At 38.3% G+C, this 17,510-nt stretch overlaps 1 long non-coding RNA gene across 1 annotated transcript; it reads left to right on the top strand.

Annotated features, from left to right (window-relative positions):
• The first annotated feature begins 3,239 nt into the window (after window positions 1–3,239).
• LOC139134954 (uncharacterized) lies at window positions 3,240–7,889 on the top strand. Its single transcript, XR_011552910.1, has 3 exons — window positions 3,240–3,356; window positions 5,230–5,311; window positions 5,652–7,889. It is a non-coding gene; the product is annotated as an uncharacterized lncRNA (long non-coding RNA).
• Window positions 7,890–17,510: the final 9,621 nt, after the last annotated feature.

Here is a 17,510-nt window from a genome sequence, read left to right as displayed (position 1 = left end):
TTCAAGTACACTTATTCACATATTTCAATTAAACTTTGATCATACCGACTTTCAAGTCAATATTAAACATCTCACCTGTCTAAACAGATTGCTGCAATGATTTCTGTCGTTGCATGATAGGGCAGTTTGCTGTTCTTCAAGTGACATTGCCTTAATATTTTGTAAACATTCAATTTTATATGTATTGAAATCTGCTGCAGAGATGGCGACATTTGAACCTCTTCTTGTTCTTTATTGTTCCCACCTTGCTACATCAGACAAAAGCAGATCCCATTCAAATCTCTCACTTTTACAGGAATATAAAATGTATTAACAGGATGTTTCGCACTGCACTTCTCAATGATATATCTCCCGAGTATGTAGACGTGTGCACTGTCCAAATGATGTGGGAGCGGAGGTGTTCAAGGCCACCCCAACCGACAATCCTACCGAAAGAGTATAACCTCTGCAATTTTGACACCACCTTTTCTTCTGATAATGTACATATTCCCTGATTTTGACTCGAGCATGATATTTGAACCCACATTGGCACATTTACCTATAATTTGTACAAGTGGTTGACGAGCGTAAAGTTTGCTTCATCCCCATCCTCAGAACCAGCTTCCCGTGACTTCGGTTGCGACGTAATGGCTATGATTGTGTGAAAAATGCAATTCTTGAATCGGACGAGCAGGTACCAGAGGCTTACCAGCAAACGTTCAGAACTGTTCACAAACAAGGCGATCAAACTCATGTTGAATTTGACAAAGAAAGGGAAAGATAAATCGATAAATGGTTGCAGGCGAAACGAATAAATCGGAATTATGATAAACTAATTAGGAAGCTAATATTGGATGAAGAGTTTAAACGATGTGTACATGTTGATATAACAAGTCACTTGGATGAACACAAAGTTTGAAATTTGCAAGAAGCTGCCACAGTGAATGGCTGATTATTATTCTTTGACCTACAAACCGAGCTTTAATTGAAGCAGTCAAAGCGATCAAATCCTTGTCAAGTGATTTTCTATTTCAAAATCAATATAAAAATCTAAATACAATTCTCTATCTTATCATAAAGTCAAGGAAGAATACTAATTTCCATGTAAAAGGTAATGTTCGGATCTTAAAGACTACCTGTGCCTGATGAAAAAAGAAAGGCCATGTCATTTCACGATGGTGGGTTTTGAAAAGACAGGTAATTAAAGTAAACATTGAACTGACTGCTTACACCATTGCAGGGAGACTTCCAAAAATATCCAGAGTGTTTAAAGTTGGAAATTTGTTGAAAGGTCAAAGTCGGATGTGATAGACAATTTTAAACCCTTTGTCTTTGAGGGATTTTTATTCTTAATTAGGGATGAAACTAATCAACGACCCATAAAGATACTGCGTGACACAGCAGCGTCACAAACTTTATTATTATAGAGTGTGTTACCTTTGTCTGGAATGAACTCTGCTAAAGTTGATGTGTAAATAAAAATTGTAGAATTGGGTTATATGAATGTTGATGTGTAAATAAAAATTGTAGAATTGGGTTATATGAATGTTAAATTGCATTCGATAAATTTACAGTCAGACTTAGTTTCATAACCTGTTACAGTGTGAGTACGACCCACTCTACCTGTTGAAGGTATTTCTATGTTACTAAGAAATGATTTGGCTGGAGGAAAAGTGTTCCCCAATGCAATTGTAACTGAGAAACCTAATTTGATGACGGGCGTTGTGATCATGAAACCGAAATATTTGCCGTTTGTGTTGTAACTAGGGCCATAGGTCAAAAGGACTCATTTCATAGTAAAGATGTGACAGATAGATTTAATGATGATGTTGATATAGGACTAGATGACACCTTCTTTTCTCGACTTCATGAGAGTCACTCTACTGTTAATAACGGCAAAGATGTCTCCAATGTCAGTAATAAAATGCATTCTAAAATGAGGACTCTATCAAGCAAAATTTCAGTCGTAACAGACTTATTACAGAACAGCAAAAGGATCCTGAAATTGTGAATTTAAGGGAAAGGTCATTGTCCCTCAGTGAAATTATAATAAGTACCAGTATATTTCTATACAAAAAAATGGCAAACTTATAGGATACTGACGGCTACCTGATGCATCAGCTGAAGATAAACGAGGAATTGTTGATCAAATAGTTGTGCCTTAATTATCTCGTACAAATATAATTAGTTGAGCCCACGACAATCTATGAGTGGGCATCTTGGAATAAATAAAACTCATAATAAAATTACGACAACAATTTCTACCGGTCAAACGAGACGGGATGTGAGTAGATGTTGTAAATCATGTCAAATGGTAGGCAAAAAAGATCGAAAGATTCAAGTTGCCTCCAGCCTATACCCGCTTTTTTCTGAACCATTGTAGTCAAGCTTTGATAGATGACTACAGCTGCTAACTATGTCAGGTTTGACTGAGTGCTTGTTTCATACTCTAGAACCTTGACAACCAAACAACTTTCAGGCCCAATGAAAGCCAAAAGGAGGAGAAGACGAAAGTGCTGATTCCAAGATGTTAATTAAATGAAATCCTAGTCAAGAGAACATACAATTGTGTTCCGATGTTGCTCAACAAGGAAATAGCTGCCAGGTATTGCTTATGGCCAATGCCTTAATTGTAGTATATATGAACGTAATGAGTTATGATTGTATGGCTACAATGAGAGTTTATATACATCGGGTGTTGGGGTCGCAGTCAGAAAAATTTAACAACTTAGTTCAGTTATTGAACCAATCTTTTTAAGTTTGGGGATTTGGCCGAGCGATTCTGTCTGGGGCTTCTACGCTAGGTTACTGGGTACCGTACGTTGTGAGTTCAAATCCGATTGAAACAACCGTAATTACTTCAAGTAGTGTCGTAAATATTGCGAAGTCATCTCTACTAAATTATAGGAGCTTAGGTAGTAATGTACGGGTTTACAGAGGTTTCACACGTAATTTACTGCGACCCTTGTTGTAATAATAACTTATTCTGCCATTAAAAATAAAATTTAAATATCAAATCCGCTCTGACATGAAAGAGCTCTATTATAGTAAGTGTTTGAGAGGAAACATCATTCTCTATCTTTGCTGTAATAAACAAGTTACCAGTAATGCTCAGTAGACACCATGGCTAGTCTGCATGATGTTTGTTTTTCTTGTCACTTGTCTACTTCGATGTTTCAACCGTGAAGGAAAGCATACTACCAAATAACATTAGCTTCCTGTGACGTATGTGTGCAGACATTCCATTCGACCAGTCGAAGCACACTTTGGGCGCCATTTATTCGTGGTGAAAGGAGAATCGCGCAACTTACATGATGCCCGACTTGGAGCTGTAAATAGTTGCTTGAAAAGAAACTATATACCAACATCACTTTTCTGTAAGTATCAATCAAGATTTTAATTCACTTAGTTTGTATTGCACTGGCATGTTCCAAACAAATTTAAATTCAAAAGAGAAAAAAAAGACAGCTGTACGTAGACCATTGACTGCCAGGTCTGATTTACCATGAGGAGTGGGCACATTCCAGTATTCGATTCATGTTGCTGATGAGGAATCGTAACCTATCGCTTAACGTTAACGCATTTGTAAAATTACTCCAAAAAACAGCACTTTGCAAGCTAATGTAAAACTTACAAGTCTTTATGCCTTGTCCATCTGGACTTGCCACGTTCTCATGCTTTTGGCGGCAATACAAAATTTGGCGGGAAATACTGCCCGCCATTTCAACACTGGTACAGGTTGACCCATTAAGATGTGTCAACAAACGAGACAGACAGTGTTACATGCATCTTCACCTTAATGAATCAAAAAAACCTCGGTCCAGCGATTAAGATTGGATGGGCAGCAGGAATTGGGGCAATGCCGGTGTGCTTTTCAAAAATGTATCCTTTCCCCGTCCCGTTTTCAAAGTTAGACTCTCTATTTTATCTGAAGCTGTTAAACTTGATCCGACTCTCACAAATAGGGATGAATGTACAAATACAGCCAATCAGACACATGCACAATGCCTCAGTGGGAGTAGTTCGATTTCAATTGCCTTGGCTTTGGGGAAAGATTACATTTAAAGAGACGCCTTATCGAGAGGTATCTTTGTGTGTCACCGTTGGAATCCGTTAGCATCTGTCGTCAGTAGATTTTTATTTATCTTTCAACTACCCTCCGGACAACTGCCCCCCCCCCCGACCATAAGTGTCATCGCGCAAGTGGCGGTTTTTAATTTTGTGGACAGTTTAACAGCTCCGTGATTGCCAAAACTGGGCCATTTTGAAGGGCGCTTAACATAATACAGCAATTTTATTGATAATTTGATTTTTACCGATATCCTCCCAATGTCTCTTTTAGTAGCATCGTAAAGTAAGTTGCGTAGACAGAGAATGCCCATGCTAGGAGTGAGAATCCAATATGCCAGCTCTCAAATAAGACGTGGTGATGGTGGGGAGGTGGTGGAATCCGGGATGATTTGAAATTTCTTGGGATAGTAAGGGGCATCTGTAAACCGTCTGCACTTGTTCATGGGGGTTCTGAAAATATGTTGGTTCCTATTTTTACATCTTCAGATTCCACTGTTTGGTAGGAATTTCAATTAAAAATGAACGAATATTACACACTGTCAAGTCATCCAATGGCTCTAATGTTAATAATAATTAAACAAATTATGGAATCATTATGTATCGTTTCATGACAGCTGATTATAAATATTCTAAAATAGTATGAACACAAATGAATTTTAAAGTAACAATGGACAGAAGCTGAAGCTGCTGAATGATCAGTAATTATATTAAACTTAATATTTAATATTTTTCTCATTTCAATATTTTCATTGTATTTCAGATGGTTTTGTTTTACTGAATTGTTTAAAATCGTGTTGAAATGCCTATGTTTATTAATACAGCTTGAGTATGAATATGCTGTGTTGTAATTAACAATTTCGAATTTTAATTTAAGACTGGACTGACATGCAACTACCTTCAATACGAGAGTACACAATAATGATGAAAGCTCATTGATCATCTGAATCGTGAATATCTCAACATGATAGGGTGTAAAACGACAGATCAGGGTTGATACAAAGTGTTAAAATAGAAAACAAAGATACATGTATTCAGAGTAATTTCAAACCCTAAGGTTATCAAACTGCATTTTACGCATATGTACTAAACAGACCTTCCATAAAATATTGTAACCTAGATTATGTTTGCATACGTTTATAATATGTGGACACTTTTTCAGCATTCCCGCTCTTTTCACAGGTTACCTCAAAATCCGACTCTTGCAACGTTGCTGAAGAAAATGGACTCGTCTACCGTAGATGCTCTTGAACATCCGGACAAAGTGAGTTGACATCACCTTCATATTATAAGAATACAAATCAAATCAAGTCATGATGATGGCGTTCCAAAATGTACAAAGCCGTCACTCAAGATGAGTTCGAGGCGTAAAATTGTAAGGTTCTAGAATTTTTCTCAGGAGCCATTTACTCATGTATACGATGGCCAGATGTCTCGTGCAAGAGTAACAAAGTTAAGGCACTAATATGTACTTCTCTTCGAGGACGCATTCCATCTCAAGGACTTTTAACACTATGAACCATACCGTGTTACTTTTTCCAACACAATGGCAAACGAGGATTGTCAGAATATCAGTCACTTACAATGTTATTTTATTCATACAGAGAATAAGATGGCGACAAAGATCTAGAAGAGAAAAGAGTCTGAAACGGCTGAGAAACAAGAAGAATAAAAAGAAGAGGGTGGAAACACCTGTCATGAACATGGAAGGATCACCAAGTGCTCCGAACTATCGTCGTACAAATTTAGAGCCCGGACATAGTCAAAAAGATGTTCCTCAAAGCTATGCATACGTGCTCCTGGAAAAAATACAAAAGTTGGAAGAACAGCTTGCAAGCTCTGCAGATTATAGAAATACCGCTGGATATCCCAAAGCATCTGAGATAGATAACAACATACGTTCGAAAATTGCTCGCATGACGAGTGGTGTTCCATATCAATATGCTCAACTACTCGTACAAAAGGTACAAAACCTCAAAAGACAAGTTGCAATATCATCATCAGTCTCAGATATAGATCACACTGTGGATGGACAATGTACGAGATCATCAGCAGGTCTTGATAGTAATCAAGTACAAAATATGACTGAACCATACGGAGATAGATTAACACTTTCAACCAGCATGCAGACTTCGGACATAAAACTTGCAAAATCTTCATCGTTTTCAAATGCCAGTCCAAATATTGAAGACTTAAATTTCTCTGACATTTCAGACGTTACTTCTGACATTGTATCTACTTTCGACATTGATACATCACCTGCAAGATTCTATAACAAACAGTGTAACAAAGACAGCTATCAAGTGAAAATATTAGCAAAGAGATTCGAAAACAAAATAGCGAGGTTAAAAATTTTCTGGAAAAACTTGCTATTTTCAGAAACTGATCGTAAAGCTATAATGGTAAGGGAAGCTTGCAGAAAGCGACTCGCCTATACAAATGCAGACCTATATAAACATTAAGATGTTTACGACGATTGCTGTAATTCACACTCTAATATTCACATTTATAGTATATCTTGGTTCAGGGCAATTACCACTGTCATTCACACATTAATATTCAAATCTGTGGTATAGCTTGATTCAGGGCAATTACCACTGTCATTCACACATTAATATTCAAATCTGTGGTATAGCTTGATTCAGGGCAATCACCACAGTCATTCACGTATTAATATTCATATTTGTGGTACAGCTTGATTAAGGGCCATCACCACTGTCATTCACGTATTTATATTCATATTTGTGGTGCAACTTGATTTGGGGCCATCACCACAGTCATTCACACATTAATATTCAAATCTGTGGTATAGCTTGATTCAGGGCAATCACCACTGTCATTCACACATTAATATTCAAATCTGTGGTGTAGCTTGATTCAGGGCAATTACCACTGTCATTCACACATTAATATTCAAATCTGTGGTATAGCTTGATTCAGAGCAATCACCACTGTCATTCACACATTAATATTCAAATCTGTGGTATAGCTTGATTCAGGGCAATCACCACTGTCATTCACGCATTAATATTCAAATCTGTGGTATAGCTTGATTCAGGGCAATTACCACTGTCATTCACACATTAATATTCAAATCTGTGGTATAGCTTGATTCAGGGCAATCACCACTGTCATTCACACATTAATATTCAAATCTGTGGTATAGCTTGATTCAGGGCAATTACCACTGTCATTCACACATTAATATTCATATTTGTGGTATAGCTTGATTCAGGGCAATCATCACTGTCATTCACACGTTAATATTCAAATCTGTGGTATAGCTTGATTCAGGGCAATCACCACTGTCATTCACACATTAATATTCAAATCTGTGGTATAGCTTGATTCAGGGCAATCACCACTGTCATTCACGTATTAATATTCAAATATGTGGTATAGCTTGATTCAGAGCAATCATCACTGTCATTCACACATTAATATTCAAATCTGTGGTATAGCTTGATTCAGGGCAATTACCACTGTCATTCACACATTAATATTCATATTTGTGGTATAGCTTGATTCAGGGCAATCATCACTGTCATTCACACGTTAATATTCAAATCTGTGGTATAGCTTGATTCAGGGCAATCACCACTGTCATTCACGCATTAATATTCAAATATGTGGTATAGCTTGATTCAGAGCAATCATCACTGTCATTCACACATTAATATTCAAATCTGTGATATTGCTTGATTCAGGGCAATCACCACTGTCATTCACGTATTAATATTCAAATCAGTGGTATAGCTTGATTCAGGGCAATTACCACTGTCATTCACACATTAATATTCAAATCTGTGGTATATCTTGATTCAGGGCAATTACCACTGTCATTCACGTATTAATATTTATATGTGTGGTATAGCTTGATTCAGGGCCGTTACCACTGTCATTCACACATTAATATTCAAATCTGTGGTATAGCTTGATTCAGGGCAATCACCACTGTCATTCACATATTAATATTCAAATCTTTGGTATAGCTTGATTCAGGGCAATTACCACTGTCATTCACACATTAATATTCAAATATGTGGTATAGCTTGATTCAGGGCAATCACCACTGTCATTCACGTATTAATATTTATATGTGTGGTATAGCATGTTCCAGGGCCGTTACCACTGTCATTCATACAATAATATTCACATTTATGGTATAGCTTGATCCAGGGTAATTACCACTGTCATTCACACATTAATTTTGATATTTCCGGTATAGCTTGATAAAGGGCAATTACTTTTTGTCATCGACTCATAAATAGATGTGACAAACTTCAGGAATACATTTAGAAATCAACCAGAAACCTAACTAGGTTTAAATTGACATAGGTTTATAATTAGTCGTTTTTTTATTTTGCAAACGTTGTCGTATATAGTTAGCTGTCAGTTTTGTAGATTAAAAAAATGCAGAAACTAACAACTATGGCTCCATATGTGCGTATATATCGTCTTCTTACTATCCCTTCGCCTAGCCTACTAATAGGTCACCAGGTCAGCAAAGTCAGTTAACTTTTGATATCTAAGTTTGGCGGGCAAAACAGGTAGAGTTCCAGCTCGACCATTACTCCGCGGAACTTGTCTGCAAATTGAAAGCGTTTTACAGGGCGCAAACTGTACAGTGAGTACAATGCAGAACTGTGTTTTACCGTGGACCGACGGCCCTAACACGCAGTGATTAATAACTCATAGTCAAAGGTGAGACCTCAAGGCTAGGGGTCACACACAAGATGTTTGAATGGTTATTCTGTAGCTGTTATTATGCGGGGGTAATCATGAATTTAAACTGTGAAATAATGTATGTATTTGTGATACAGATGTCAAATGTATCCGAATGTCCAAACTTAACACTAAATTCATCGTTTTCGTTTATACATCCTTTAAAGAGTCTAAGCAGAATGACAGAAAGCTGCAATACACTATTCTCAGTGTTGTATTGGCCTAGATTGGGCCGTTAACCCAAGCAGAACTTCGCCGTCAGGTATCTTTAAGTCAGAACCCTTACGGGGCCCCTCAGCTGTGTACTATTACTTGGGCAGGCTACCACTTCGGCTATCACTGTCTTAAGTCCTGTACAAACCTGTGTCACAACACGGAGGCCAGCAGAAAGAAAAAGCGTCCCTTTAATATGAGTTCGCAAAATACCACAGCACAATATATCACATATTTACCTTAAAGACAATAATACACAAATATATCAACAAAAAGCAGAATATTTATGGTTTTTTGTTGATTTTACCAAAGCTTTTGATTCGGTATGGAGAGTTGGTGTTTTTCATAAAGTTCTCAAAAATAATATTAATGGCAAATTATACAGCCTTATTAAACACATGTACACTAACACAAAATTACATATCAAAACAAACAATTTTGTCTCGCCCAGCTTGAAAGTTGAAAAAAGGACTGTGTTTTAAGTTCTAGTCTGTTCAATTTATATGTCAATGACTTGTAAAATAAATCTGGACAATCTATCAGTTACAAGGTGAGAAAAAAAATACTCACAAAACTACGCATATGCAGTCATGATCTAGCAACTCCAAAAAAGGGAGATACACTGTTTCAAAAACCCAAATTACTGAAAGATACTGCAATCATCATTTATAAAAATTACATTATTGAAACATAGTGATGAAAATCTGTCACTGAGGCGCTGCGAAGCTCAAAGCTAGTTGCAACAATGAGCTAAACCACTAGTGTAGCAGCAATTTCATAATAAGGTGAATCCTGTATGCTTACCAGCTTTATTCATACAAAGATCTCGCATTTGTTTTAGAGAACCATGGGGATAGACAATATTACACAAATAGGTCATATTCAGTAACCCTTAGGCCCTATTTCGTATTCGTTGACCTCTCAGTAAGCAGATCTGACATGGGCACTGGTACCGAAACAAAACTACATACACGAAGCTTTTTCCTAACGAGTTGATTTATTTTTGAAAAGCACCAGAGCACAATTGCAGTGTTTGGAAAGATAATTAGTGTGAAATAGTTGAAGCGGTGCAAAATAGAGACATAGACGAGCGACAAGGAATTATGGTACTATGTAGATGTGGCAGGGTCCCTTTTCGACTTAGGTAGTTGATTCAACTATAAAGCGCGAGATGGCGCTCGCATACCCGTTCTTGAAGCATTCAGCTAATAAAAGATGGCGGCACGGTGAAAATTTGTAAACACAGACGACGACGCCGTTACTTTCGTTAAATTACGTACGTACGACGAAATTGTTCTCTCAAGTTATCATATCTTAGTAGTTCCATCGGGTTATTTTTACTGGCATTCAATTCAGCGTCCTAAATTATGATCATATTGGTTATATGAAATACGCGAAGAGCAGATACGAGGGAATCGACCATTCCGTCCAACGATTCTCTGATTTATTGATTTCGAAACATGTCTCAAGGAAGCCACATGTCTAATAAGCAACAATAATCGCTAAGGAATATAATTACTCGTTTTTGCTAAAAGTATTCCGCTAGCATGAACTGTTTGGATTGTCAGTTTTGTTACCCCACAAAACTAGTACCCCATATACTTGTTTATTCCTGACAATTGTAAACAAAAACATTATTAATTATTCATGAGTAACGGGAACCCCACAAGGAAAATGTGAGTACCCCGGAGGGTATATCTCCACCTTACAGAATTACCCCATATACAGGGACCCCAGGTTCCGTATTTGTGCGTATGTGTGTGTGTGTGTGTGTGTGTGTATAATTTGTGTGTGTAATACCACAAAATACTTAAACCCAAAAGATACACCTCAACGTAAGTTTAACTTAATAAATGAGTACCGTATAATCTTCTGGAAAGCGAGATAGAAGGCCAAAGCATAGTCATTTGACCAACAACGATAAATTTCCTTCATCACACAAATTATTCCGTTGTTTCTCGATCGGAATCAAACCCGTAAGGCGGTAGTCTTCAGCTGTCGAACTGTAGCTAAACTCTAAAGTGCAGCGCTGTAGAATCCGATGTATTTGGAAAGTTGACTCGGACAACACTCACAACAGAACATACCTGTCAAGTAACAAAATTGGGATGTACCTACTGGCGATATATGTGTCACAGCAACATTAAAGTCCGTAAGACGAAAACATTGCCGACTGCGATGGCCACCGGCGGAGACCGGTGACGGCAGTGCTGAGCCTACTACAAGCGTACACTCTGTGTGTCATCGATCGGAATCTTGCAGGCTCGCCAAGATCGTAAATTTGTGATATTTTAAAAGCCACGGCATCTCTAAGAATGATAACTACTGTTTCGATCGTGTCGTTTCAATAACTTCATAAATATAATTGTAAATTGCCTAAATAACTCAACATACTATGGCTATCCGTCGCTAGCGCGGTGAAAACTATGTCCGCCAATGGCCGACTTGCCTTAGCATCGGTCCAGCGCGAGACAATGATTGACACGCACACGTGACCGAATCCGTATGTCTGATTAGTGGAGATACCATTTGATGTATCAAAATTTCAGCTTAATAGAATGAATGAATGAATGAATGAAAGTATACCTGTAAACATTTGCACATTTCCTGGGTGACGGGCCGCTTTACTCATTAAATGAAAGTAATGCACGTAAATTAAAACGCAAAATCGCGATAACAATCATGCAATTTGTTACAATAATTTGATCCATCAACGTCAAAAAAATTAGAAGAGAGTTTATGTGATAAATATATAATCCCATGGAATTTTTCAATGGAATATATATATATATATATATATATATATATATATATATATATATATATATATATATATATATATTATATATATATATATTTATCACATACATAGACCCAGTTATCCCTATAGTGTGCATCACACTATAGGTATACGGTTTACAGGATTTCCGTATTCCCCTACTTCTGACGTCAGAAGTAGGGGTATACGGGGTCGGCACTTTTTTTCTACTGAAACTGTTTGTAAGCATTCTCGTGCAGATGAAAATTGAGTGGGCACAAAGGTGTTTACTGAAAAATGCGGTAAGGTTATAAATAGCGAAAACGTCAAGGCTTTTGGTAGCGATTGTGAAAGTTTGTCTGTTTTTTTTTTTCTACTGGGGAAAACGAGAGCGTTCACTGTCGTCTGCTCCCTACGTTTGCTACTATACCACTGTACTATGCTATTTCGTCACGAGCCGTATCAGCCGAGTCATCGCACAAAATCGACCACTTTATCACCGAACAAGAATCCAGCATATAATATGATGTATCAAAATCAACATCTCATCCTGTCAGGTGACTGGTTAAATTTTTAGCATCGGCAAGTGTTGTAGTGCTGTTGAACTTCTGCGGTAGGCTGTAATAAAGCGAGAATGATTACTGCAGTAACGTACGGCAAACGCGGTTTTCAGAAGCTTGTACCACTTCGTCGACAGCTCGATAGGAGCTGCGGCCACAATGAAGTGTTTTCATCAGACACCAGGAAAATCGAGATCAAATGAACATTACATGCCAAATGTTACAAGTTTCTTTTTGCGCTTTGTTTACTGTGATTGTTTATTATTTTAGTTTTATTCATAATTACAACGAACGATAATACACTTTTCCTCTCAATTTCAAACAACGTCCAAGGCGTTGAGAATATGCGAACGTACGATCTTTATATGTCATCGTACTCCTGCAGTCCTCGCCAGTACCGAGCAATATAACTTTCCTAGGTACAGTGTGGTTGCATAAACGACCAACAAGAACGATGTGATACAGTTCAATTGTGGTTTTATTCATATATTATGACCGAAGTCAGGAACTGACAGCAGTAAAAATGACGACTGCAGCATTGCACAGCGTGTTCGTTCGAATCGTACAGTGTAAACAACGTATAAGCACCGCTATGAACAGCAAGACAAGGTTAAATTTCGATGCATTATTTACATTATTACTTTACCTTCAAAATAATACAAAATAATACATCAGATGAATGAAGATACTATATCGTCCTCCTTTCCCTTGTCCTCGCTGATAACGGCTATATCCATTCAAGTTTTGCGCAAAAATCCGAGAGAAAAAGACTACTCTGACGCATCGAAACGAATGTGCGTCTGCATGTGACCTGAATCAGCTGGAGCCGAACAACTTCATCCGCCACGCTAACATAATAAAGGTCCAAATTACATTGCGCGGGAAAGTGAAAATAAAAAAGTGGGTCTATGCATGTGATAAATATATAATCTCCCAGTATTTCTCACTCATGTGACGTCATCGAAGACTCGGGTTTCCCCCAACATAGCTGTATCCCTCCTCGCCTACGGCTCGGAGGGATACTGTCGCTATGTTTGGGGAAACCCTCGTCTTCGATGACGTCACACTCGTTCGAAATACTGGAGATTATATATATTTATATATATATATATATATATATATATATATATATATATATATATATTATATATATTATATATATACATATGTGTGTGTGTGTGTGTGTATGTATATATAATTTGTGTGTGTATACCACAAAATACTTAAGGTACAAAGTAATAATATATTTTTAATTAAGTTCCATGAAAGACAGTCGGACTGACGATGATGATGATGATGCATCCTACAATCATCTGCAGGATGTAGACCTTTTCTTTGCTGACTCCCGTTGTTACCTTTGCCTTGTGAACGACACCTTTGACCTGACAGTCAGATTTCAATGGGCTTGTCCCGGAAATTGCAATCACTGATAACACCTTGAAGACGCGCATTGCTAATCAAATGCAATCGTTGCGCAACAAGAAATACAGGAATAGTACAGAGATGTCAAAGTTTGTTTGGTCTTTAAAAGACAAGACAAGATCTTTGACGTCTTGTGGTCCATCATTGACAAGGCGTAGAGTTACTCTAACATAAGCAAGCAATGCAATCTTTGTATATCAGAAAAGCTACACATTATCAATGCTGACAAATCTACGCTGTTAAGCAAACATTTGAGTTGGTTTCAAATTTCGCCACTAAAGCAACACCAACGAGAAACAGAATGGTAAGCCCGAACCAATCTGAAGATTGCAGAATGAATGAAACTTAAGTAACTGTTACATTGGGTGTGACAGTCGTTATATTGTTCAGGTTTTGAATCGCTCATGTCACCTTTCTTATGCATAAATCTAAGCGCTCCATTTACTTCTCAATATACTTCTCCAGACAGGACCGACTGTGCTGTTCGTCAACAGAACATTCAGTGTGAGCGAATTTGCAAACACAGAACGGGGTCATTGATCTGCGACTGTGGTGGTGATGGACGTATTCCAGACATCAAATGTGCAGGTACGGAAACTGCCGTTTGCATGATGTCTATGTCTGTGAACTATATTTTATATTTCTGATGCTTGAATGTATTAACATAAATTTCACTAACTTTCAATTAATGCCGATGTCGACCATCTGTCCCTTGTTTGTTAATCATTTTGTTTCTATTTACATGTTTTTTTTTCACTGTTGTGGAATTGTGTTTTTGTTTAAATGTATGTACATGTTATGAGCCTATATTTGAAAAAAATCACTGTCTCATTTGATTGACACCAGATCATTTAGATCTGCATCATTATGTTTTATTGTTTTCTTCCAACCTAATCGTCATCATCTCCGGGGAATTGAAGTTAGAAAAGAGATTAACCGTGAATTCAAACACGGAAGGTTTCGGCAAGAGATAGCCGGGTTTGTTGAGACTGAAACTCGAAACCTTTTTGTCAGTAGAAAATATAATCGTTATACGTCAGGCATTACATGTAAATTGTTGAAGTAACCCGTCAGTAGGCTACGCTTTTGGTGTAAACCTGCGAAACTACAACCGACCTGACTTTAGATTAGTCCTCGTCAAGAACGTTGGCCTGAAAACAAATGGCAATAACTCATGGATGATCACGGAATTCCGAAGTGTTTCGTCGCTGAGTCTGACACACGCTCCGGAAAATGCCACATTTCAGTTTTCCCCGGCCGCAAAAACGCAAGACAGACTGCCAAGCGATCAGCGCGAAGTTGCTGCCGATCGAACTCTGTGGTTATATCTGGTGTCCATATAGTTTTAAATATTCACTGGTTAGTAGTACTATTTTCCTCTGAAAAAATTGCATTTTCGGTACGATACAATTAGTACATTCATTTTGTGTGGATAATAACGTTTTCTATGAAATACTCAATAGACAATTTTACTAATCATCATTTGCAGGAAACGAATAAATTTATGCATAGTTTGAGGAAACTTTAAAGGGCCTTTGACATGATTTCCAAAGTTTTTATTTTTTTTTCCCTTCAAAAACTCAGCTAGGGGACCTGTCTATGGATTGCATATTGTGTCAGTTCGGAAAGATGTGCGCGAAGGGCGAAATTTGACTCCCTTTTTCTTGCTTGGTGATCAGGGGGTCTCTTCGCACCCGAGCCAGGCAGCGGTATTTGCATATTGACAAACATGTAGAATTGACGTCATTTGTACGACGCTATTGTCACGAAAGTGTATTTAGGGGTCCTTGTATAAATTAGACCACGAACAAAGTCAGCTATATAAACAGTGCTCACGGACGCCCAGTAAACACTGACAAGAAAGCCACACCGGCGGTCCAGCTGCGGGGACTTATCAATTTGCTTCCAGCGAGGACTGTGTTGACCAGAATTCAGAAAGTGATTTTGAGGGGAATTAGCTTAAAGACACATAGGCAACCCCAGGCATCCGGGACGAGTGGTTCCAAATCAGAGTCAGATTCTGACTCGGAATGACAAAGCGCGAGTGGACAAAGCAATGGAATGCTCGGAACAGATTTGACAGTACGACGAGCCTACTTTTCATTTCTTTGTATGAAATAAGACAGTATCAGTCTTAGTTTGAACTTTTCACGGTTGAATTTATTTTATAAAATGTGGAGCAATCCCGCGCCTGAGTATTTCGATTCAATGCATTGCATGTTGTAGCTGCAGTAGGCCTACAGTACACTCAGTGTGCAGTTTTCGGACGACCTCAGTTTTCGGACATGCAATCACATTCTGTTCGTCGGACTCACTTCGCTCCGTAATGATAGCGTTTTACAAGTTGTGTGACCTCATATTAAGTGAAGTGATACTGCTGTCCCGTTTTTGATAGTTTGTTAGTAGAAGCTATTTCGGGCTATATAAATTCGGCAATGTTAGCCAGATCATACGATAAAAGGTGCCGATAAAAGCAACACACAGAGACAGCCCATAGGTAAGCGCCAAACACGTCGAAATATGGTTATGTCGTATATTAAACGTAACTAATTATCACGAAATATTTACATTCAGCTTTTTCAACACATGGGGTTTTGAAGTTTCAAATTATCAACATTTAGCCCCTACTCACTTTCCAAATACGACGTCCGCTCATTGCGATAGCAGTCCGATTACGACGCACTCAACACGGGGCCAAAATTTTGCAACGACCCCTATATACCACTTCCGTCGTGTTAACACTTTGACGATAAACACAAAAGGTATGGCACAGTCCCTCCACAAAATGAGGGACTGTGGGTATGGTAAAAGGAATTCGTAGTGCTCGTCATTTATGAAACGACTTTGGTTCGGCGAAATTCACTACCCTTTCCGAAAACTATCACTCTGAGTGTAGCTGTGTTGGACGTCGACCTTTGACAGAACTATCATTTCCTTGGAGCACGAGGCAAATGGTGCAATCAACCCATGTTCCCATGCATTTTCCGAGCAAACGAACCCAGCAAAAAATGATGCGTTAGGCCTATTTTGTACATGTTTTGATGAAGAAAAACAAAGAAAGCTTGTCGCCGCATTGTCGGGTCGCCATTTTGAATCGCCGTCTTCACCGTTCACAATTGTGTAGAGACGGGAAGCTTCCTGGCTCGCAAATGTTTCCCGATGAAATTTCCCATATTTGGCACGAAAGCATAGTACACCTAATCAGATACCCTGACAAGTCATTTTAATTTCAGTCATTTTAATTTACTCGATCGGCGCGGCGATCGGCCGTACGCGACATGTGACCGTTGGTAATCTCCTGAAAAGACCATGTCACTATAGCAAACTAAACACTAAGCTTACAATGTTCTCTCGTGCGTTGCGCGCCTGGTGTACGTTCTGAGCAAAGGAAGCCCTTGCCTCACACCCTTACGGACATGAGATTGCGGAGGTGTGAAAGACTGTTTGCCCGTATTAAGATAAGTCGTCGGCTCAACTTCGAAAAGCCGAAAAAAGTCGAACAAGTTGGGCTAGGGGTACACGCCCACCCGTAACTTTTACTTGCGTTTTATCTGGACAAGGGGGGCGATACGCAATGCAAGACAGTGACATAGGCTAACTTCAAGACCCAAAGAGTGATTTTACGTTTGGTTGTATGGGCATGTCATAGGCCCTTTAAAGCCGCACCTTTCAATCCCAGGTTCTCGCATTAGTGGAGTTCTCCTCCCAGTCAAACTTTTGGCCAGTACGATGTTTGATTTCTATAACATTAATTACTAAAACTGATCTGAACCTTTTGTCACCTT

This window comes from Ptychodera flava, chromosome 1, assembly GCF_041260155.1.
Source record: "Ptychodera flava strain L36383 chromosome 1, AS_Pfla_20210202, whole genome shotgun sequence".
Lineage (NCBI taxonomy): Eukaryota > Metazoa > Hemichordata > Enteropneusta > Ptychoderidae > Ptychodera > Ptychodera flava.
The sequence above is the reverse complement of the archived record's forward strand: the minus strand, read 5'-3'. Positions and strand labels throughout refer to the sequence as shown.